The 22,240-nt window shown below is 53.6% G+C and overlaps 1 protein-coding gene across 1 annotated transcript in view; it reads left to right on the top strand.

The window, feature by feature from the left end:
• CDCA8 (cell division cycle associated 8) overlaps positions 1 to 22,240 on the top strand; it is a 282,601-nt gene that overhangs the window by 3,271 nt on the left and 257,090 nt on the right. The window lies entirely within an intron of this gene.

Here is a 22,240-nt window from a genome sequence, read left to right as displayed (position 1 = left end):
TCTTATCTGACTTTGTAAATTATTTTATGGTCTTTTATTCAAATGTGCTCACTTGATCTAGTACAGTCAGATAGCTCTTTCCAGCTGATATGAAATAAATCCCTTCCCTAAACTGGAGGAAAAGAGGGACTTCCTCTGAAGGTAGTGGTGGATCTGTGTTCTAATGGGAATCTGAGAGCAGCAGCCGGGGAGGGGGAGGACTGGGACTCAGAAGGCCTGGGTTTCTGTTCCTGGCTCTGGCTCTGAGCTGCTGCATGAGCTTGAGCAAGTCCCTTCCCTCTGTCAGGCAGGTGAGCTGCTCAGCAGGGGCAGGCACCTAGGGGAAGGAAAACTCTGATTTCAAACCAAAAACGTCAGCCAGGTTGGAAAAATGGTACCAATCACACAGGCACTGTGTCTGAACTGCTGACCCCAATGAACAGGATGAGGTGAAGTATTCTAATAAGAATCTGCAGTTTTCCTCTGAGCCCTACCGGGTGAAAGGGCTTTTATTGGTTGGGTAAGGGAAGCCCTTTCAAGGGCACATTTCTTCTGGAAAGTAAAGTCCTCCAGCTCCCAGTGGATACAGTGAGTACATCACCATGATTTTGAAAGGTGAGGTGGAGCTGTGCACGTGCATTTGAGATCAGGTACTGAATTAAATGTCCCTCTACCTTGTTGTGCTAAGGTCTCAGGGTGAAAAAAAGAATTGCGAGTGGTAATGCTGAAATTCACATGCAGCTGATGCTTGAAAGTTGTGCCCTGACAACTACTCTCACAAGAAAACTTTTTAAAAGCTTATTGTAGGAACTCAAGAATGCACTTCTAAATGAAATGCCTCCTTTATATAGATAAAAGCTCTCCCTTTCTAGGCCACTCCTAGTTGTATACTGGAATCAAACCAAAAACTGATCCATGTTACAAACAAGTTGGTAGACAAATCCCAAGTAAATTAGTGCCGACGTTCCCAGGTTTGTTAACATAACTTGACAGAGAAGGGATCTGGGGCCGTTCTGTTCAGGCGGTGATGGTGATGGAGCTTGGTCTTGCCTCTGTTTCTGCAGCAGATTTTGTAACAGTGTCTGGCTCCAGAGGGAAAGACTTCAGGAGTGAGGGTTCTAGAGTTCAGACCTCACCAAGCAGCTTTTGACAGCCAAAGGCAGCAGGGGAGAATGGGGCAGTGATTTGCCCCCTGTCCCACAGCAGGGCCATGCCTGAGCTGGGCATGGCATCCTAATCTCCTGACTCCCTGTCCCCAGGAGCAGGCTACCAGTCGAGCAGCGTTCTGCGCTCCTTAGACAGGGCATGGCTTTGCTGTTCTGCAGCATCTCGCTGGAGCCTCTACAGGCACGCCCCAGTAGCGGTCGCTCAAGCTGGGCCTGCTGATGAAATGCTGCCCATCTGTTTCCTGGTGGATGCAGTTGTCATTCCTCCTGTTGTTGAGAAGGAATGGGCAGCATTTATTTGAACTGCTACATGTATTGGTTCATCCTAAACTGCAGCCACAATCATGTCCATCAAATCAAAGAAACCTGCCCCAAACCCCTCCACACTGGTTCTAGTATATTCTGCTATTGTGTAATTTTCAAGAAACATCCGGTGGCTCACCACTTCCTCTTGGGTACCTCCGTGCAGATGGAACCTGGTGTCAGATTGGTGATCACTGCATCTGCATCATATTCCTTATCTCTCTAAATAGGTTATCCCCTCCTCTGCAATGTGCAGATCTACTCTTTTTAAAAAAGAGGTCACATGCACACACGTGCTCTGAAAAGTGTGTTGCACCTCGGCTGGGTACGCGGCTGGCTCAGTCTGGGGCATGTTGGATATGTTCAGCCCCTAAATACAGAACCCCTCAAGCCTATGTCTGAGCGACAGTCCCACCCATTGCTATAATGCAAGGAAAAATGTGGGGAACTCCTGCCTTGCTGCTGGGAAGCAGGGGCCATGGGGTAAGCAACAAATCCAAGGGAAGTCTTGTAATGTTGCAGGGCAAGTCTGGTTATGGTGCATGGGGCAGTAGACTCCAGCGGAGCAAGATGAAGTGGAAGAGCAGGGGCCACTCCTGTAACACCCCAGGAAGCAGGGGCCGGACAAAGCTGATCAAGGAGCTCTGAGCCCTGCAGAACAAGTCTGACCAGACCTTCATTATCTGTTCTGTCCCTCCTCCAAACAACTGTTCTTTTCTTTACCCTGCTGCAGTATGGGTCAGTATGATTTCTCTGTGTCCTGCTTGAGTGTCTCCTGAGCCATACAGACCTCTCGAATCACTAGGATGGCTGAGCTCAGTTCTGCACATTCCCATCTCGGAAAAGGTATGGCAGAAATGGAGAGGGCTAGAGATGGCTGATAAATTTAAGATCTGGGCAAACTCTCATTTCGTGAGACTAAAAGCACTGAGACTGTTCATCGTAGATGAGAGCCATGAGAAATGTACACAGGTCATGGTGAATGACCATCCATTATGCTAACGTACAGGGGCATGGGAACATTCAATTAACTGGAAAGATGGTTACTTTAAAGTGGATAAAGGCAATACTTTATCACATGATGCACAGTTAAGCTGTGGAATTTACTGTCACAAGGGATCACTGAGGCCAAGAGTGCAGCAAGATTCAAAAAGAGTGGAGTTCTTTATGGATGACAAGAACCAGTAGAGTTTAAAAAACAAGAGCGCTGGAAGGGCCGGAAGCCTTCCTGGTTTAGGGCAGAAGCCAATCTCTGTGTGGGTTAGGAGGGAAGCTGCTTGTGGGCAAGTGCAATGCTTTCTGCAGGGTTTCTTCCACCGCTCTTGGAGACTGGCTGTTAGACCTCTGTCTGATCCAGTCTGGCAATCGCTATGTGCTGTGTGTTCTGAGCTACGGGGCTCCCAATGACGACGATACCTAGCTCAGATACTGTAAATCCCAAAACGCTTCACCAACGGTGGCAAGTGCCATTATCCCCATTTCCCAGACGCAGAGACTGAGGCACAGAGGTGAAGTGATTTGCCCAAGGTCACCTAGCAGGCCCATGACAGAGCCAGGAACAAGCCCAGGTCTCCCACATCCCAGTCTACAGCTCTGTCCACTCAATCTCACTGCCTCCTGATCAGGGGGAAGAGGTTGCTTCCCCTTTACACTGGGCACTAGCCCTGACCCATTCACTGAAATGTTTTTGTTGAACAGCGTGGGGGGGAGGTCCCTCTTCAGCCATTTTGATGTTTGACATTTGCTTTGTTTTGAATTTTGCACTAAATGCAGGAGGGGGAGGCATGGCCTGTGCAGGAAACAAAGACTAAAAAGGCAAAGCCCAGAGAGGTCTGGTCCTCAGGCTGCAATGACCCAGCTGGGGAGAGCCACAGGGGAAGAGGGTGGGAAGGCTCCTCTTTCAGCTTAGCAGGGCTGCAGGTAAAACACCAGGCAGGGTGCAGGCTGTTTCTCAGAACCAGTGAAATTCTTGCCAGGAGTCTGCACTGCACTGGTCCTACCCCTGGTGCCCTGCAGCACTGACCTGCTCCTTAGGGGGCTGTCTGCCTTCCCTCTGCAGAGACTCCAAGGCCAGAAGGACCACTGAGGTCATCCAGTCTGACCCCCTGCATAGCCCAGCTGGAGAATACTCCCCCACCTCCCAGTAATTCTTATCTGTTAGAAAAATGGCCAGTGATGGAGAATCCACCACCACCCTGGGTAAGTTGTTCCAGGGGTCCATTACTCTTGCTGTTAGAAAGTTATGCCTTGTTTCCAAAACTGGACACAGGATTCCAGCAGCAGTTGCACCTGCAGGGCCTGATTAACGCAGGGGCTTTAGGGGCTGCAGCCTCAGGCTAAGGGGGCCCCTGCAAAAATAAATCCATAATTATATACAATTCAGTGGTCACCAACCCACTGATCCTAGAGCCTCTGCTCTGCTCTGCAAATGGGAGCTGCGAGGACGGCGCTTGCGGGTACTGGGCAGCGCATGGAGACACGCTGTCCCCCTCCCACCAGAGTCGCGCAGAGATATGCCAGCAGCTGGCCGCTTCCGGGAGCGGTGTAGAGCTATGGTAGCAGGCAGCCTGCCTGAGCCATGCTGTGTCGCCAGCCTGGAGCCGCCTGTGGTAAGCGCCTCCGGGACGGAGCCTGCACCTCGCACCCCCTCCTGCATCCCTGCCCCAGATCCAGACCCTGGACTCCCTCCTCCACCCCAACCCCCTGCACCAAACTCCCAGAGCCTGCACCCCTCATCCTTTCCTGGAGCCCCCTCCTGCACCCCAACTCCCTCCCAGAAAGAAACTGTTATAACAGCCTACTTCTTACCTTAGAACAGCTATTTTGCATTAACTTAACTATATTCTACATGTTTTAAGACTGAAATGTAACCACAGAACGGCTTTATGTTAATTAAAAGGCAAGTTTAGTATAGCGTTAATAGCCTTGATGCCATAATTGTGATCATTTTGTTTTAAATTAGGAAAAAGACTTGTAGACAGGGGCCCCACACAATCTAATAGCCCCAGGCCCACAGGAGAGATAATCCCGCCCTGTGCACCAGTGCTAAATATAGAGGTAAAATAAGGAGATTCCCCAGTTTATGCATCCTAGGACTGCATTAGCCCTTTTGGCCACAGCATGATAGTGGGAGCTCATGTTCACCTGATTATCCACCATGACCCCCCAGTCTTTTCCAGCATCACTGCTTCCCAGGACAGAGTCCCCCATCCTGTAGGTATGGCCGACAGTCTGTTGTCCTAGTTGTGTACATTTACATTTAGCCATATCAAAACGTAGTGTTTGCTTGTGCCCTGCTTACCAAGTGATCCACATTAGTCTGAATCTGTGACCGGCCCTCTTCATTAATTACCACTCTCCAATATTTGTGTCCTCTGCAAACGTTATCAGTGATGATTTCATGTTTTCTGCAAGGTCATTGATAAAAATGTTCAATAGTGAAGAGCCAAGACCCTAACCTTGATGTTTTCCCATTTACAGTGGCAACGTGAGACCAGCTTTCAGTCCATTTAATGTGGGCCAAGCTCATTTCACATTTTTCTAGTTTTTTAATCAAAATGTTGTGCAGTACCAAGTCAAAGGCCTTACAGAACTCTTAAGTACATTACAGCAATGCTAATACCTTATCAACCAAATTTATAATCTCATCAAAAAAGATAGCAACAGAGCTTGGCAGGATCTATTTTCCATAAACCCCTGTTGATTGGGATTAATTACACTGTCCTCCTTTTAGTTCTTTGTTAGCTGAGGTTTCCCATGCCTTTCTTTGGTGCTGGATGTTCCTGTGAATTCAGCAGGTTCCTGGAGGGGATTTCCCAGAACCCAGGAAGTGGCTGGCTTAGAAGTAGCTTCCCTGACTTTAGTATGTGGGTGGAAGATGCGGCTGCACCTGCTAGAAATGAGCAACAATTCCCAGTGGTGCTGGACAGAGATTCCTGCCTGACTCCTGGGGCCAAGGGAAAGAAGATGGGGCTTGAGAGCCATGTTGTTTGAGCTGTTGTGCCCCCTGCTTTCTGACTGGAACCTGGGGGTTTAAGGCACCTTAAACAATATTATGCAACAAGGGAGCAAGTCTCTGTCTTTAGCGAGATGTGAGTGAGGGCCTCTGCTTTGACCCCGAAGGCTTGACAGGGGTCTGCGAGAGCCAACCAGGCCCCACCCTCTCAACCTCCCCATCTCTGTAATCTGATAGAAGCGTGAGGGCATCCACTGAATAAAGGAGGAAGGAAGTGCAAAAGTAAATATGATACTAGGACACAGACAAAGGAACAGCCAGAAGCAGGGCTGGGTCCAGCAAAAGGGAAGGAAACCACCCAAAGGAGGAAATGGGGAGTATGTGTAAGGGTCAGAACAAAGATCTACTGCTGTATAGGAAATCTGGCTGGCCGGCTGGCTGTCCCTATGCACACCCCTCTATCCATCTGTGGGTTTTGTATAATCATAGAAATGTAGGGCTGGAAGGGACTTCGAGAGGTCATCAAATCCTGCTGTGGCAGGACCAAGTAAACCCAGACCATCCCTGACAGGTGTTCGTCCAACCTGTTCTTAAAAACGTCCAATGACCGGGATTTCACAATCCCCATTGGAAGCTGTTCCAGAGCTGAACTACCTTTCAGAGTTAGATATTAGGACAAATTTCTAACGATAGCTCCCTGGCTGCAGATTAAAGCCCATCGTTTCTTGTCCTACCTTCCGTGGCCATGGAGAACAATTGATCACCGTCCTCTTTGTAACAGCCCTCAACGTATTTGAAGACTGTGATCAGGTCTTTTCTCAAGACTAAATGTTCCCAGTTTTTTTAACCTGTCCTCACACGTCAGGTTTTCTAAACCTTTGATCATTTTTGTTGCTCCCCTTTGGACTCTCTCCAGTTTGTCTGTATCTTTCCTAAGCATGACACTCCGTACTCCAGCGGAGACCTCACCAGGGCCGAGTACAGCGGGACAATGACCTCCCGTGTCTTACGTACAGCAATCCTGTTAATACACCCCAGAATGATATTAGCCTTTTGCACAACTGTGTCACACGGGTGGCTCATGTTCAGTTTGTGATCCACTATAGCTAAGGCTACGTTTTAGTCACGGGTATTTTTAGTAAAAGTCACGGGCAGTAAACAAAAATTCATGACCCGTGACCTGTCCATGACTTGTACTATATACCCCTAACTAAAACTTGGGCCAGAGGTGCTCTGGGGGGTAGTCCAGGGGCACTGGGGTAGGTGGCCTGGGACACCTGCTGGTCCTGGGGAGTAGGCCGGCGGTGACGTGCAGCCTGGACCCCTGCTAGTCTGGGGGGAGGAAGGTTGGTGGGCAGCCCCTGAGCCAGCACTGGCAGTTACAGAAGTCTGTGACCTCTGTGACAGACATGCAGCCTTAACTCTAACCCATATACATGATCCACCATAATGCCCCTCACCATAGTATCCAAGTTTTTTTCATGTAAATGGCACTGGTGTAGCAAGTTCCCTACTGGGTCTCATGGCAATGGGGACTTCCCTAAACACATCAGCACTGAGCAGAAAGCTGTGGGCTGTTCTGTCTCACTCAGAGATGCAATCACAGCAAGGTGACAAAGGCACTTTCTTGCCATGTCAGACATTCTCTGGGTAGAATTCCCTGTGTCCTTTACCCTAGGCAAACCTTCCCCCACCGCAGCCTTGGGGGGTAGACAGTGATCAAAGGGGCAGAGGGCAGGTCAGTATCAAAGGCTAGTAATGAAGCCATCAGCTGATAAAAGAAAAGGAGTACTTGTGGCACCTTAGAGACTAACAATCAGCAGCAGGTTCCCCAGCTGTGCGGAGCCCCCACCCGCTCCCCCCACCCCGGGCCTGCATTGCACAAACACGTCAGGGGAGATACAGCGTCTTGTTGAGCAACATTTCAGGAGAATTTGCATGTTGTTTTCACCCAGGCACTTGGCCTGGGGGGAGGTTTACGGGATCAGCCAAGCAACTATTGCCCAATGTGGAGATAAGTGGTGAATATTGCTGCAGCTGGGAGCTGGGCCACCGCAACTGAGTGGGGAAGAGACGCCGTGTGCATGCAGTTCAATGCTGTTTACCTCCATCCTGCAGTTTAAAAGTGATCTCCAGGAGAGTCAGTGACCCACGTGCAGCACCACGCTGGGAGGCTGTGTCTAACGTGGTTCTGTGGTTGACTGTAATCCAGCTGAATTGTAGCATGGCTGGGATTTTATGTGCTGTGTGTGTCTGACATCTCAAGCACTCCCATCACGCACCGCACTATCCCAGCTGCCTGGCTGCTCGGGTTGTTCATGATTTACTCTGCAGTAGTGTCTAGAGGCCCCAGTGGGGAATCAGGGACCCGTTGTGCTGGGGGCTGTCTACGCACATGAAAACACAGTTCCTGCCCCCAAGAGCTTTCCATCTTAGTGCCTGACACAGCAGAATCTAAGCACTGAACCAGCTACAGGCTAGTGAGTGTCTGGGACAGGGGTTGCCTGGTGTTGCCGGAACACCCGGTCGAAAAGGGACCATGGTGGCTCCGGTCAGCACCTCTGACCAGGATGTTAAAAGTCCGGTGGGGCGCAGCGGGACTAAGGCAGGCTCCTTTCCTGCCATGGCTCCACACAGTTCCCAGAAGCAGCGGCATGTACCCCCTCCGGCTCCTATGCGTAGGGGCAGCCAGAGCGCACCGCATGCTGCCCCCGCTCCAAGCGCCACCCCCGCAGCTCCTATTGGCTGGGAACGGCAGCTCCTATTGGACGGGTCAGCACACAGAGCCACCTGGTCATGCCGCTGTGTAGGAGCCAGAGGGGGGACATGCCGCTGCTTCTGGGAGCTGCCTGAGGTAAGCACTGCCTGGAGCCTGCACCCCTGACTCCCTCCCACGCCCCAACCCCGTGCCCCAGCTCTGATCCCCCTCCTGCCCTCAAACCCCTCGGTGCCAGCCCAGAGCATCCTCCTGCACCCCAAACCCCTCATCCTCAGCCCCACCCCAGAGCCCACACCCCCAGCTGGAGCCCTCACCCCTCCGGCATCCCAACCCCCTGCCTCAGCCCACAGCACCCTAAACTCCTCATTTCTGGCCCCATCCCGGAGTCTGCACCCTAACCCCAAGCCAGCCTGGTGAAAATGAGTGAGTGAGTGAGGGTGGGGAGAGCGAGTGAGAGATGGGGGGGGGGCAGGGCCTTGGAGAAGGGGTGGGGCAGGGCGGGGCCTCGGAGGAGGGGCAGGGCAGGGTTCAGGGCAAGGGTGTTCAGTTTTGTGCGAGTAGAAAGTTGGCAACCCTAATCTAGGACTAAGAGTGAGGACCTCTGGCTCCGTTCCCAGATCTGCCACTTACTCACTCTGTGTCCTTGGACAAGTCATTTCACCTGTTGATGCCTCTGTTTCCCCACCTGTAAAATTGGGAGATCTTGACTGAATATTGCTGAGGACTGGGGGCTGGCTCCTGCATGGGCTGATTGTGGTGTATATTTTGGATTGTTGTTCTTGTCTTTTTTAAAAAAAGAAATGCTTCTAAAAGTGTCTAGCGGCTCTGGGGCTAAGTGGTTGGAAGGAAAGCTGTTACATAAATACCTGGGTGACTTGGGGGAAGGTGGGGGACATTGTGGGAGTTAATTCATTAACAGTTGTAAAGGGCTTTGAGTGCCTGAGATGACAAGGGGACAGTATTGTTAATTAGGTGTAGTAGGATGATGATTATTATTTTCCTGCTATGCTGGTACTAATTCCAGAGCAGGAAGGGGAGCACGGGGTTTGGGGAGTTTGCCACATGCTCACCTACAGCTACTATGTTCCCGTGCAGGTACAATATTGCAGACGAACACCCCAGAGGCTGTCTGAGCTGACCCTCCAAGGGCACAGATGTGCCGAGGTGGGGTTGTGTGTCTGGGTGCCATCTAGACTCATGTCAGTGTGGACATGATTTGGGTTTTGCAAGACCTTGTGGGCTGGGATTTTGATGTGACCCAACACCAGCAGGGGCTCAGGTCCAGGTTTCACACTATTGAACACCGAGTTTTGGTCGTTCAGACACGTAGCATTTTGTCCCATCTCTAGCTCCTAGTGCAGACAGGTCAGTGCAAACAGTGTGAGTCATGACTCTCTGGGCACGGCTGCAACACAGATAATAATGTGCTGGGCGCTGCACAGACCTGTTGGGAGAGACAGTCCCCACGCTCTCCTAGCCTGTTCCCTGATTCCAGGTACGTGAGCTGGCTCTCAGAAGGGTGGTGCAAAGACTGGGGTAGGATTGTGCTCGTGCTTGCAAGGGATAGTGAGAGGGACAGGCCCAGCTTTGCCATAGCCAGTTATACAGTGCCGCTGGTCAGTTTCACCACGAGACCTTGGCAAATAGCTTCCAACAAACCCGCATCTCCTGGAGAGTAAAAGCCAGCGTAAGGCTCCATGCCAGAGGCCAGAGGTATGGAACCAAGAAGCATCACATCTCATTAGCTGACCTTAAACATTAGCCAAGCCAGATGAAAAGCACCAGACCAAAGTAAGCACTGGTTAGGGAGGGACTGGAGCTTTGGGATCCTTGCCTGCATGCCAGCAGAGAAGAGCCATTTGCCTGTGTTAGGTGAGGTGGTTACTGTGCTGAGCGGGACCCTTTGTTCATTAAGAGCTCAGAGACACTCTTTTGGGGCCTCAAGGCCTAGTCATTACGGTCTAATGGCTTCCAGGCTCTGCTGTTTGTCTGTGCTGGCCAGGGCGACACATCCAGGCAGGAAGCTCAGTGCTCAGAAATCAGGCGTCTTGGACAGGACCCAGCTCTGGGGGAGTTCGGGACTGGACTTTTTCCTCACCGCAGAGCTTGGTGCAGTTGGCAGTGTCTGCACAAGAGAAGCCTAGAGCAGGAGTCTGTGCGGGAGCCCAGAAATGGAGACAGCTTTGCTGCAGGTCAGGCACGAGCGACCGGCGGGGCTCAGGGACAGGGGGCGGGGCTCAGGGACAGGGAGCAGCCCTGGAATTGCTGGGGGCTGCAGGTCCCGACTGAGCGGGAACAGCAGAGTGCGGCAGTCAGGGGATGAGTTGCATCACAGCTTTGGGAGTCAGACTAGTTCCTAAGGTGCAATTGTCCATGGCACCAGCCCCACAAGTGGCCCTGAGGGGTGCTCTGCAAACTTGCCTCGAGACTGAGAGGAGGGCCCTGCAGGCCAGGCTGGAGGCGCAGAGATGGAGCAGTGAAGGGCTGGCTTGTGCTGTGAGCGGAGAGAGGTCGCTGCTGCCCAGGGCCCTGGCACCAGCCTGAATGGCAGGCTCAGTAACAGCTTGTTTCCCAGACAGTCATTTTGTATCTGGCACAAAAAGAAATTGCTAAATCCAGGGGTTTCCCATCAGTCTCCCCCTGCCCTGGGAGGCCATTACTGCCAAGGGTGTCGCCGGCAGATGAGCGGCAGAACCTAGCTGTGCAGAAGCCCGCAGGGAAGGGCCTGTGATCGGGATTCTGAGCCGCGAGCCATGGCAATGCTGCTGAAAGGGGGTTGAGCTACATCAGGTATGCAAAGGCTGGTTTGCCCAGACTCCTCTTAATGGGGATTATCTCCAAGACACAAGGTGCTGCTGTCACATGTCATCCCTTTCAACCACACAACCCTGTCTGCAGAGTTGCAATGAACATTTCCGTGACTGTAGCACATGCTGATCTGCCTGGGCAATTGGCCAGGGGCACGGGCTTTCCTGCCTTGACAGAAAGGTGGAATCAATCCACTGTTTGCTGAACAGACACCTCGGAGCCTGCCTGGGAATGTGCACTGGTATAAAGTCACAGAGCAAACGGCCAGCCCGTCGCATCAACCCAGGTGCTTGGGGAACGGACACTTGAGATTAGCTCCCACCCATCCACAGCGTCACAGACTTCCACAATCTCAGAGAACTCCTCAGCTGTCCATGTTCCCAGCTGCTCCCGGCACTGCTGGAACAACCTGCGTTGACCCACCGGCCTGTTGCTCCACGGCTCTCAGAGCCTGGAGTTCAGTCGGCACCAGAAACGCCCCATTTCCTTTTGCACCAAGATGGTTAGTTTGTGCTGCTGCCCGTATTCCGAACAGCCCAGAAGCAAATTGCCCCATAGGCTGGGGACGAGCTCAGCCAGACCCTGGTCCCAGGGAGAAGCTCCATCCCACCTGAGCATCTTATTAGGATCAGGGTCATTTACTCCAGTAGGAGAGACAATAGCCGTAATTCCCCTTTCGCTTTATCCTCAATTTAAATATCATTATAACAGTGTCCAGCAGCTGCAGCTGAGATCAGGCCCCACTGTGCCAGGTGCTGCCCTGGCACAGTAAGAGACAGGCTGTGACGGGTTGGGTCACAGAAACCCTCTGGGAGCTGACACCTGATGTGCCAAGACTACCTCTGCTCCTGCTTTCCTGCCCTGCCAGCTTTGGACACCAGCACCCTGCCTAGTTTGAGCCAGACCTGCTAGCCTGCTGCAAACCCAGACCCAGATCTGAACCATGTCCCCTAACAGCTGTAGGCTTAACTGAAAGCAGCTTACAGAAGTGTTCCTGTCCTTGACACTCAGATGCCCAACTCCCAATGGGGCCCAAACCCTAAATAAATCCATTTTACCCTGTATAAAGCTTATACAGGGTAAACTCATAAATTGTTCGCCCTCTATAACACTGATAGAGAGATATACACAGCTGTTTGCCCCAAGTATTAATACATACTCTGAGTTAATTAATAAGTAAAAAGTGATTTTATTAAATACAGAAGTAGGATTTAAGTGGTTCCAGGTAGTAACAGGCAGAACAAAGTGAATTACCAAGCAAAAATAAAATAAAACCCGCAAGTCTATGTCTAATAAAACTGAATACAGACAAAACCTCACCAGATCCAGTAAGCTTCCTTTTACAGACTAATCTCCTTCTAGTCCGGGTCCAGCAATCACTCGCACCCCCTGTGGTTATTGTCCTTTGTTCCAGTTTCTTTCAGGTATCCTTCAGAGAGGAAAGGCTATCTCCTTAGCCAGCTGAAGACCAAATGGAGGGGTCTCCCTTGGGCTTAAATAGACTCTCTCTTGTGGGTGGAGACCCCCTCCTCTCGCCTATGCAAAGTCCAGCTCCAAGGTGGAGTTCTGGAGTCACCTGGGCAAGTCACAGGTCCATGCAAGACTCACAGTTTTTACAGGAAGAAGCCATTGCCCACCTGGCATCTTGAACATCTCCAGGAAGACTTCTTATGTGGACTGGAGCCTTCCAAGATGCACTGTTCCTTAAGTGCTTCTTGATTGGGCACTTAACTTTGTGAAGTCCTTTCTCCAGGAACTGACCAAATGCTCTACTAAGGTTATTTAGAAATCAAGCCAGTACACGGCCAATATTCATAACTTCGAATACAAAAATGATACATGCATACAAATAGGATTGATAGATTCAGTAGATCATAACCTTTACAGAGATATGTTACATGGCATATGTAGCATAGAACATATTCCAGTTATGTTATATATATTCATAAGCAGATTTCCCTAAAGCCTTATGGGGAGCACCGTCACACAGGCCTGCCCAGAAGAGTTCACAGTGAAAATAAACAAGACAATAGGTGGGAGAAAGCAAGGATCATCATCTCCCTGTCGTGGTTAATAGGATGATGTGAGTCTGTTCCTGCTACCCTCTGTCTAGGTCCTTAAAAGCCTCCAGGCAGGGAGGCCGCACCTCGGGCATTTTGGAGAGGGGTGAGTCACATCCATGACCCTTAGTTTTATACCAGTCAGTGTGCGGGAGGGACAGACCCCTGTGCCTGTGGTACGGGCCACTTTTCACACCCAGCATGAGCCATCCGGTGACTGTGTTTCCTGCTGCAGAGGGTTAGTGGCTTGTTTGTTTCCAGGTCCCAGATGCAGTTTGCTCCATGTGATTAAGGAGGAATGAAGTCACTGGGGATTAGCCAGGTCACGTTGGTGCAGTGTACGGCACATGGACACTCCTGGAACAGGGCTCAGTCCAGTCTTCCAGTGCAGAGGGCTGACTTTTGCCACTTTTCTTTGCAGACTGAGCTTTGCTTTCATTTGGGGTAAGAATGAGAGGCTTAAAAATCTACAAATAGATGTGCACTTCAAGGGCAGCAGCCCCAGGGGGCTTGTTCCTCCACGTGCAAACAGTGTGTCTCCAAGAGGCCAGCGGAGAGTTACAGCGCGTGTTTGAGAAGCTAACAAAAGAGATTTATCTGTCCAAGCCAGGCAGTAACTAGGGCAGCGCCTGCATTTTGCAACCCTTCCATTGCTACAGCTTCTCCGGCTTGTGAAAGAGACTCATCCAGGCAGACAACAGTGGAACCACTGAGTGACTGTTCTGGCCGTATCCCTCACAGGAGAATTCCTGGAGGCTTCCAAGAAATTGCTCAACATTAAGGAAGCTGCCTCATGCAGCCATGTCCTGACTAAATCTTAGGCCCAAAGGAGATGGGCCTGAGCGCACAGGAGGTGGGAGTGTGGGACTGAGCTATGGTGCAGGACCTGTGGGGGGACTGGCTGGGATGGGGGGGGGGCGGGGCCTGAGGTTCGAATGTGGTGCTGGGTCCAGGCACTGACCCAGAGAGCCCCTTCTGTACCCGTGGTTGGGAAACCTGCACTGGCCTGGCACTGGGCAGGTGCTCCAGGAGAGCAAGTGCACACAGCACCTGAGCTAGCCCATCGGCCGGCTCTTGTGGTAGAGATCCAGAAGTGTGCCCTTGTTTGAAAGGATGATGTGTGTCCAACGGTCCGTTGTCTCCCTGTAGCTCACAGCCCCTTCTTCCTGCCCCTTCAACCTGGCCCCGTCGCTCAATCTCCTCAGAAACTCACGGGCCGGCTGCATTTGTTTAATGACAACCCGTTTCCTTCAAAGTTATTAACGGTTTTAGCTGTGGCAAGTTCTGGGTTGTAGCCTGTGCCCACTGGTTTGTTCGGCAGTTCTGGGCCCAATCCTGCTCTCAGGGACGTGGGTGGCCTTGGATCACAGTGGGAGCAGGGGTGGTGCCCCAGGGGCGGATCTGACTTTGCGTTGTACCCAGGGACGTCATTTGCACCATGCAAGTGGGTGCCAAGTGCAGCCCGAGCAGAGTTTCACACGTGCTGGGAGCGCTCAGCACAGCTCCTAGACAGCTCGGCTTAGAGCTCTGGCGAGAGAGACCTGTCTTTCGGGATCTTTCGGGCCTGGACTCTAGTCCCTACGCTCCAGGCGGATGCGGGCTGTTAGTAAGCGGCGGCAGCCCCCAGAGCGGAAATCCTCACGACCCCGGCTCCAGGGCTTTCGTCCTCACTGAGAGCCGGCAGCCCACTCCGACTCTCCAGAGCAGGCTCTAATAAGCTGTTTGGGAGTGAAAGACTGCAGCAGGCCCTGCTGAGCTGTGCGTGCCATGTGCCTAGGGGTCTGCGTGTCCCTCTGCCAGTCCTGTGCGACCGCACACCCAGCGTGTACAGACTCCCACCGGGTAGCCTCCCTGTCCCTTCTAAAGCCACGTTGGGCCACACACACGTTAGAAATGCCAGCCAGCCAGAGAGGTGGGCAGTGACTGGCCTCGTTCAGCAGGCGGCTTTCAAGGACAGGGATCTTACAATGCTTAAGAAACTGCAACTAAAAAACCAAACAACTCGATGTGATTCCTGACAGAGGAAAGAGAGCGCTGCCCATGCGCACACCCTAGGGCAGCGCCACTCCCCCCGGAAATGCATTCAGTGACCACCGGACCAATCGGAGCCTGATGTATCCCTTAGAGATGGTGCCTTTCCACAAGCAGACGCTTTCGACAGCAACGTTGCGGCTACGGGTGGAATATGGGCCCTGACCCTGCAAATGCTTAGCTACGTGCTTACCTCTGCACGCTGCAGAAGTCCCATTGATTTCAACAGGGTAGTTGCTCAGTGCATCAAGTAAAGCACATGCATAAGTCTTTGTTGGAGAGGGGCTACTTGCTCCTTTAATTCAGCTGCCCAGGAACCCCGCCACCCCACTTTGTTCTTCTTAAGCCATGTCTCCCGTCACCTGCTCAAAAGGGAAAAATGAAAGATCTTAAAAAACAAAAACCTGGGGGGCTCCAAATGTAAAAAAAAGTTTGGTTCAAAATCCAGGCAGGTGACAGCAGCACATTCACCTCCCAGGCCAGGCCAGCTACAAAGCCCCGGTGTTTAAAAGCAAAGCGGCGAGCAGCTCAGAGAATAACGCTCCCAGGCACCATTCGCACAGTCAGCGGTGCCTGTCTGGCACATTTCTCCTGGGGCCGACGGCTAGTGGCACTGGCTGCAGGTTGTGTGCCATCTTCTCGCTGGATAACCACAGGCTGCCAGCTTCTGACTCAGTCCCTGAGCTCGTACGGAAACAGTAACACAGTGCATCCAGAGCTGGGCTCTGAGCTCTGACTCACACAGCCAGTCAGTGGAGGTGCAGACACTCACTAGTGTGACTCAGGGTTGCGCACTGGGACTCTGCAAATAAACCCAGTGACTCCTGCCCTATCGTTTGGTCCCTTCCTGTCAGTGGGAGGCCCAGCAGGAGCCCTGTGCCCTGAGACTTGCAGCCTGTGAGCTTTGCTCCAAGCACTTGCCTTCGAGCATCCCGTGGATCAGCGACAAGAGGAAGGATTTTAACCAGCCCGCTCTAGTTTACAACTTTGCCTGGGTTCGAGCAGATTCACTCTGGACTTCCCCTGGCTTTGCACTCTAATAACCTACCTCCACCCCCCATTGCAGGACGCCACTCCCAGATCACTAGCCCCTGGTGGAGATAGGATCACAGTTCCTCTCTTTTGCTTTCTAAGTTCCTCTGACTCCGAGCTGGAGTCACCACGCATGAGAGGAGAACTCGTCTGTTGTGACCTGCCCGGCAGCTGGCTCCAAGGGAAACCATGACGAGCAGGTGTCCACATGCATACTGTGTGAGGCCCTGCTGGCCAGTGGTCAGAGCAGGGGACTGGGTTATAGTCCAGGCTTTGACTCGTGATGAGCTGTGCAGCCCAACGCAAGTCCCTCCCTGTGGCTGTAAAATGGAGCTAACCATCATCCACCTGAGACCTGCCGACGAAGCAGCTGTAAATACTGTTGTTAGTTTAGAAGAGCCAGGCCTGCAGCAGACACTGGTGCTGGGAGGGCACCTCTAGGACAAAACAGGGCCCATGGGAGAAGCCAGCCTAGAACCACTCTGCATTGTTCTGAGACATGCACAAAAAGCCAAGGCGGTAAGAACGTAGCTTGTAAGCACCTTAGGACACGGGCCATGTGTTTGTACAGCACCTAGCACAAGGGGGTCTGGTCTACAAGGGCTTCTAGGAGCTATGCTAGTGTAAGCAGATTCAGGATGATCTCCACCCTGACATCTGGTGGTGAGGTGTGGTAAGTTGTGGAAAAGACCTTCAGGGGCTGATCTCATTTGCATAGGCACACCCACCCCACCTAGCATGAGGCCATAGCTGCCCAAATGGTCAATTTGGCTGCTGTGGGATGTCCAGTGTCTCTGTTATTGGGGCAGGAAGAATAAATTGTTATTACCCTGATTATGGGAATCAAGGACAGTGGAACTGTATTTGGCCTTTCGTTATGATGGAGGGACTCACCATCAACTAAGTAGCACTCGCTAGGCAAGGGACATGGGTTCCAAAACTCTGCGAAATGAGAGAGGTTGGGGGTAGGTATTAATATTTGGTGGTATGGGTCTTCTGGTGAGGGCTTTACATGCTAATTGTATTTCCTCTTCTCTACTAAGAGCTGAAATCACTGAGTGTTGTTTTAAGTAGTGGGGGAGCCTGAAGATATATGGTAGAGCAGTTTGCAGGATGGCGAGCCGAGCAGCTGGTGGAGTAGAGCAGTTTGTTGGATACATAGAGCAGCTTATGGGGTGGCTGGCAGAGCAGAGCCCCATGGAGAGGTGGGGCCATCAGCTTTGGACCATGTAAGGTGCCCCTTAAACCCCGCCCCTGCATCTCCACCCAGGTTGGGAGGTAAAACTCTGCAGATAAACTTTTGAACTCTGGGGCTGCCCTGACCAGGGACAGAGACTTTGGGGTTGTTGGACTTTTGGAACTTTGGGTGATTTTGGGTTGCTGGACTCAAGAACCAAAGGGAAAGGACATGCCCCAACTTGCTTGGGGTGGGTTTTTTGCTCATGGGTTGTGTTAGGAATCCTGTTGGTGGTGTTTCCCCCAACATAATGCCACATTGTTTCTCTCTGTTATTAAAAAGAAAAGGAGTACTTGTGGCACCTTAGAGACTAACCAATTTATTTGAGCATAAGCTTTCGTGAGCTACAGCTCACTTCATCCTTTTCTTTTTGCAAATACAGACTAACACGGCTGTTACTCTGAAATCTGTTATTGAAAGGCTTTTTGCTACACTCAGACTCTGTGCTTGCGAGAGGGGAAGTATTGCCTCTTGGAGGCGCCCAGCGGGGGTGGTATATATTTGTCCCAGGTCGCTGGGTGGGGGCTCGAGCCGGTTTTGCATTGTGTTATTGGAATGGACCCCCTAGATCCTGACCCCGGCCCTTGTTGCTGCCAACTCTGACGGGCAGAAGGGTTACACTAGAACTAATGACTGATCTCAGCCTGGGCCTGAGCAGCACTAACCTCAGGTCTGACTTACGAGAACCTGCTGGCCGTGACGCTGCTCATGTCCAGGTGCAGCAGGGCGTCCCAGAGCAGAGAGCCTAGCACAAGCCCTCGGCACCTCTTAAATCCCACTTTGGCCATCAGAATAGACTGATGGCTGACCCTGCCTGCCCAGGTAGCCCAGTGCCCCCTCATTCTTCGGTGAGGACGTAGCCTCGGTGGCACACACATTTCCCACCCCTAGAATGCGTTAACGTAAAACCCTGTGCCTGAAAGCCGCAGGAAGACACCACTTCGTATGGAGCTCATCCCCTCCAGCTGCTGGCTCCCAGTTTGCCTCCCACGCTGATTCAGAGTCTACCTCCGCATGACCTGCCCAGATAAGTGAGCAGAGACAGCAGCCAGGACCAAGGGTGGAGCTGGCAGGAGCTGCAGAGCAAGTGTCTTCAGCCAGTGGGATGGGCTGGGCTTTCTGACCTGCATTGTCAAAGAGGTTTGTCCATCTCAGGTGGTGGGAATGAGCTGAAAGATGGGCCAGACCCACCCAATCACCCAGACTCCAGCATCAGGGCCACTTGCAAGCCACCAGCTTCTCAGCTCTCACACAGCCTATCTGGGAAGCCCACAGACTGGCTGGTCAGCCCATCCCCCCACAGAGCCTTGTGCGCACTGCTTTCGCTGAATGTTTGTGGGCATCCACTGGCTGCTGAGCGACAGAGCAGGAGAGGAAAATCTGGCTTCTGTCATCATTGCCTGGTCTTGGCCACAGCAGCTGCTGGAGAGGAAAGCACCCAGAGAGAAGCTTTCACCACGCTTGCCCTGGCAGAGGTGCAGGCCGGACAGCCACCCCACGGCTCTTAGCTAGCAGAGCTCGGGTTAGGGCTAGGTGCCCGGCACTTTCCTTCGCAGCCCAGACCTGCAAGGCTTTATTTCCTCTTTTTGGAAACAGCTGCAGTTCTGCTGGCTGGGCTGGAGGAGGGGGGCCTGAGCTTTGCAGGATGGTGACTGAGAGAACCTGCAGCAACCCAGAACTGAGAGCTAGACAGAGACGTGCCTGTAGCCTAGATTAATTCCTGCCAGCGCCAGCCCATAACAATGGCTGGGCCAAGCTGAGGGGCTGGTGAAACGCACAGGGGTGTAACTGTGCGTTAAAGGGTTTGTCAGGCCTTCTTACATTACAGTCAGAGACCCAACCATGGGGGTCGCTTCGTGCGGAGGCGGTGGTGCTCCTCCAGCTTGCCACTGCTGTAGCTGAGAGCGGGGCTGGGCCAGGCAGGGATGATAGATCGTGTGAGAGTCACTCTGTCTGCTGGCCAGAAAGGCCTCCTAAGCAGCTAGGACGTTCAATGGGAATAACAGCTGACCAGGAGGGAATCGTGTCTAAGCAAAGCAAACCAAAGGGCAGAGTCAGTGTCCTCTCCGTGCTGGCCCTGTGGTTAGTCTGGCCAAGAAACCCATCTCCAAACACTGAGATATCGAACACAGGCCAAGGCTGAATGGGCCCTAGTGACCTTAGTTGCTGTCATTCACCTTGGCTGGGTCCAGTGGTGGAAGCAGACGACTAGCCAGGTCCGGGCGTGTTTAGGGCTCTGCACTAGCATTTACCCCATGGCTACCACGGGGCAGCTGTAGCCTGCTTGAAACCTGGGTACCATGTCTCTTAGTGCAGCTAGGCCCAGGCATGCAGTCCAGGTGTGACCGCCGGTCCTTGGGCTCAGCAGCAGCCAGGATGCAGCCTCCAAGTGCCTGGGCAGGGACCCTGGCTGTCCATCTCACTGCCTCCTTTGGCGGCTTGCCCCCAGTTTGTGCCAGCATCTTTGTGTGCAGCGAGTGTGTCCAGCTCGCTGCCCGAGTGGGTGTCTGGCAGGCTGGCTGGCAGCCGACCGAGCACGGAGCAGGAACAGCTGTTTGTCTGTGACCTTTACGACGGCACAGTGTCCTGGAGCAAATGCAGCCTTTCTATGCTACTGCTGCATTGTCTTTTATTCCTCTTTTCTAGGTCACTGGTCAAGCGTTAGCCCCGGAAACAGCTGCTGGGCTGGTAACCACCTGCTGGTCTGGGGTGGGGCTACCTTTGGCGAGCATGCAGTGGCCAGGGCCAGGGGCAGACGGGGGAGTAGGGGCAGGGATGAAGGGCACGTGAAGATGGGGCTGGGGCACAGTTCGTCGCCTAGAAGGTTTCCTCCCTGTTCGGTCGTTACCAGTGTCAGGGTGTGGCCGGGACGGGCGAGCAGGATGAGGGTTTGGAGGGGCTGTTGAGGTTGTGGCCAGAAGCTGGAAGTTTCTCCAGTATCTGCATGGCTCCCCACAGGCAGTTGGGGGAGAGGGGGTTGCACGAGCCCATAAGCAGGAGGGGGGCGCTCACCCCAACTGCCTCCCCATCCCAAGCAGCATCTTCTGTGCCCCTGTCCAGAGGCCCCGGAGCAGCAGAGCGGGTGTCTGGCCGCGGGGCTCCCCCACCCACTCGCCCGAGCGAGCTGGAAGCCCTGCACTGGGCGGCAGGAAAGAATGTGGAGGTGCCCTGCAGCAGGGAGGCGCTGCTCTCTCCCCGCCGCGTCAGCAGCATGGTGGCAGCAACCGTGATGTGGGCCTGGTGCCATTGCCCAGGGGCACAGAGCTTGCAGCAGCAGGATGCCCGGTGCAGCCCGGTGCACTAGCACCATGACGGGTGTTCTGTAACTCCTGGTGCAGCCAGCATGCCAGGGCCACCCCTGCCGTGGGCTAGGCCCCGGTTTATGACTTCTCGCTGAGCCCTCATCGCTAGCGGGAAAGGGCTGGGTAGCAGGAAGGAGCCTGGGCTGAGGACAAACCACCCAGTTACAAAACAGACCTGCTGGGAGCGCTGCAGGGCCAGGGCTGGGAGCAGGAGCTCTCTCCCCTCGCAGCAGGGCTGGGCCTGGCCAAGGGACTGCATGAGCCTACTCCCAGTGCTGGCCGGGGCTGGTCCCCTCCCTTGGCTCTCTGGGCGAGAGGCCAGGCCTGCCCCAGCTCCTGGCAGGGCAGGTAAGCCCGGGCCTGTTTGCTTCGTTCCCTGGCAGTCGCTCCAGCCCCGTTTGCTGATACAGTTGTGTACCCAGCAGGCAGGAGCTGGGGCCGGTGCTGACGTGACATCCCTGGAGCGGGACTGCCCTTGGCTCAGCCTGGCATGTCTCTGGTTCCCCTCCCTCCTGTGATTTCGGTTCACCCTAGGCTGGCTGCTCCCAGCTCCCCATGTTTGTGGCTGGTTTGGGTTCCCGGCAGCTGGCTGGTGGGCAAGACACTTCACGCCTTCCCGTGAATCAGCCTAGCCTGCTGGAGCCAGCTGCCAGCAGGCCACAGCTTGTCCTCTCTTCTCACCAAAACCTGGGGCACCAAAGTCAGGCAGGTGAGGCCTGAGGCCAGGGCCTGGCCCAAGGTAGAGCCCCCCCGCAGGGGCGTCATCCCCCCCCCAGGGCCAGGCAAACACCGACAGACCAAAGGAGTGACTAGGGTCTTGCAGTGAGATTGGAACCGGGGGGGCGGCATAGATAGACTTGGCTGGTGCAGCTGCTCATGGGAGCCTCACTGCAAAGACACCAGGGCTTGGTCAAGCCTGGGGAGTTGGGGGGGGGAGGCCTCTGTTTCCAAGTGAATTTGGTGGGGAGGTGGTTTCCTGGCTCCACACCCAACAGATGCCACACATGCAGTTACATGTGGCCCCTGGGGCCAGTATGTAGCCCCACAGCCCAGCCACGAGCCAGCGGGGGTGGCACCATCGGAAGGCTCTGCCAGCCCGCGGGGGAGTGGGTCTGTCGGCCTTTCAGAGAATGCGGCGCACAGCCCAAGGACCACGAGTGCGGGGGCCCAAGTTGCCAGTGCCCGACCCTTGGCCACACTGTGTTAGTCCCACATGTGAGGGGCAGGCGGGGTGTGTGTGCAGGGAGCCCTTATACTGAGACGCGAGGAAGAGGGAGCAGTCCCCTGACCCAGACGAAGCTACTCCAGAAGTAGCTGAACACAGGCAGAGGGCCCAGAGACGGTCCCCGAGAGGTAACCTGGCTAGCAGGGAGCCTGATCCTTCCCCTCAGCTCTAGCCTTGCCTAGCGGGAGGGCAGTGGGCTCTGCGCAGTGCAATGGCCCCTGCCCAGGCTCCTGCCCTGCCGATGGTGCTTGGTCGGGCGCTCACAAGCCCAACCTGCCCAAGCCTGGTGTTGCCCGCTCGGAAGTGACAGCCCCCAGGGTCCCAAGACGACTTGCTGCTGGTGGAACGGGTCCTGCCGTGCGTCTGGCTTTCCACACGGCTCAGGCCCTTTGCCCCGGGTCTCGCTGCAGCTCAGTCATGCTG

The sequence above is a fragment of the Natator depressus genome, chromosome 19 (genome assembly GCF_965152275.1).
Source record: "Natator depressus isolate rNatDep1 chromosome 19, rNatDep2.hap1, whole genome shotgun sequence".
NCBI classification, from domain to species: Eukaryota; Metazoa; Chordata; order Testudines; family Cheloniidae; genus Natator; species Natator depressus.
Note: the sequence above shows the minus strand (reverse complement) of the source record. Positions and strands in the feature narration are given on the sequence as shown.